Below are 2,500 nucleotides of genomic sequence, written 5' to 3' on the forward strand. Positions count from 1 at the left end.
TCACCCTTCTGCTGCCAACAGAAAGGGTGATGATTTAATCCTTTGGTTTGGTTTGCATTGTTAAAAAAATGTATATTTATGTAAGATGAAAATGCCATTCTCCTAAAGGGGGTTATGACCCTTCAGTAGCTATGCTGAGGCTCTCTATATCTCACTCCATGTGGAATCTGTCTTTTTGTTCCTTTCCCCTTCTTGTCTCTGTTTCTTCTTTCCTCTCTCTCTCTCTTTTCCCCCTCGTCTCTCTCCGCTCTCTTCTCTTCCTCTCTCTCTCTCTCCTCTCCCTCTTCTCTCTCTCCTCTCTTCTCTCCTCTTCTCTTTCTCTCTTTTCTCTCTCTCTCTCTTCTCTCCCCTCTCCCTCTTCTCCCCTCCTCCTGTCCTTTTTTCTTCCCCCTCTCTCCCTTTTCCCTTTTCCCCTTCCCCTTCTTTTTCTCCCTTCTTTTCCTCTCCTCCTTCCCTTCTGTTTTTTTTCCCCTCCCCTTTTTCTCCTCTCTCTCTCTCTCTTGCTTTTTAAATATTCCCCACTACTTTCTTTCTCTGTTATCTCTCTGTCTTTATCTGGAAATGTATTGTATTATCTTTTTTACTGTTGCTGTTTTTATTACTCCAGAATTAGACATCATGTAATATCATATTTTAACAAGAAATATTCCCGTAATAAGTTTATGAGTAATAATGTGCTTAAAACTTATTTACTGATTCACCTCTTAAAGTTCCTTGCAATGCATATAGAATTTGTTAAGAAAGAAAGAAAGAAAGAAAAAAAACGAATTACTATTTATGAATTCCTCCATCAAATTTAAACCTAAAATAAAAAACAAACACGAATAAGGAATACAAAAGCAAATAAACAAGACAAGAACGGATGCAGTAATTAAAAAAAACAAAAAAACATAAATGTGTTACATCGATCAGGTGAATGAAACCAAAAGCAAAACAGTGGTTAGACTTCGCACTTCACAAGAGACTGCTTTTGTGCTTTCATCCTCAACGCTTCAGGAATAACTTCGCTGAATAAGCAGAACTCGAGGCTGTCAACCCGTGGCTGAGAGAAGCTGGGAAGAGTTTTTCACAGGGACAGGGCGGGATGCGGCAGAGGCACGGGCGGGAGGAGTCTTTCACTAAAGAAGAGAAAAGGAAGTACATGTTAAAGACAAACCAGAGGAGGAGAAACAAGAGAACACAGGGGGGCATTTACCCCCTCCTCTTTACTCCGGGGCGTCCCTCCTCACACCTGCTCGAACTGAGCTGGTGTTATATCATACCAATAGCCACTGTGCTCACAATATATACAAATTTAAGTGTTTTTCATTTTTTCTCCACGCCCACCCGTTGAAACGTCTTCAATCCTGGATATGATGAAGATGGTGATGGTGATGATGATGATGATGGCAACACGGATATCATGTTCATAGTAACAACAACACCACATTTGAGGATGACAATGATATTGATGATGATAACAATATATGAGGTGTTGATAATATTGATGATAAGAACCACAGCGACAATGACGATAATGATAACAAAACAACAACAATACCAATAATCATAATAATAATGATAAAAATGTCCATAAACTCCCCGGCCGGAATCGAGCCAGCGTGCGGGCGGCTGCAGCCTCGCCTCGCCGACGTGCAAAACAGACGGACCCACCAATGGCGTGCTAATTAAATTTCTTTCTTTTCATCTGTTTTATATTCCCGTGAGGCGAGGCGTGTAGGCGTCTGCACGCAAGATCGAATATTCCAGTCATGAAATACATAAACATCTTGCCAAAGTATTCAACCAATGAGAATAATGATTATGGTAATAGTGATGTTAATAATGATAATAATCATAATAATAACGATCATGATCATACTAATAATACCATTGGTGATGAAAATACTGAGTTTATGCAACAATAGTAATGGTGATAAATATTATAGCAGTAACAGTAACGACAGTAGTAAAAATAACAACAATACTAATAGCAAAACTTATGATATACATTTACTTACAAATATATATTAACATTAACTCACCGGGTCCTCCTGGAAACTGCGGGCGCGCGGCCGTCAGGACCAAGATTAGGCCCAGTCTGTGGAAACCGTTTAGTGGCATTTAGAGGGAAATGGTCGTCATTTTAATATATTATTTTTATAAAATTTTAAATATATAAATTATATATAATATATAAAATATATATATATTTATAATTTTTATAATATATATATATATATATATAATATAATAATATATATATATATTATGAAAACAAATGACAACCATTTACCCCCCTAAATACACTAAAAAAACACACATAAAAAAAATAATAAATAAAATAATAAATATATATATAATATATATATATATTATAGAATATAAAATTATAATAATTAATAATATAAAATCAATTAAAATAAATAAATAAATAAATATATATATATATATATATATATAAATATATATATTATATAATCTATATAATATATGTATAAAAAACACACACACACACACA

The 2,500-nt window shown here is 34.8% G+C and overlaps 1 long non-coding RNA gene across 2 annotated transcripts in view; it reads right to left on the reverse strand.

Moving 5' to 3' along the window:
- The window catches only part of LOC147468295 (uncharacterized), a 15,171-nt gene that overhangs the window by 8,799 nt on the left and 3,872 nt on the right, over positions 1–2,500 (reverse strand). Inside the window, exons 2-3 of one of the 2 annotated variants that reach the window (XR_015192587.1) lie at positions 2,025–2,080; positions 577–1,118 (exon numbers count right to left, since the gene is read on the reverse strand). This is a non-coding gene — a long non-coding RNA (uncharacterized LOC147468295). Of the gene's footprint in view, positions 1–576; positions 1,119–2,024; positions 2,081–2,500 lie in introns of those variants that run through there. The other variant, XR_015192586.1, reaches the window with a different exon arrangement.

Source organism: Penaeus japonicus, unplaced genomic scaffold (assembly GCF_977035675.1).
Source record: "Penaeus japonicus unplaced genomic scaffold, GWHDUDI00000001_assembly GWHDUDI00000030, whole genome shotgun sequence".
In the NCBI taxonomy this organism is placed as follows: Eukaryota; Metazoa; Arthropoda; class Malacostraca; order Decapoda; family Penaeidae; genus Penaeus; species Penaeus japonicus.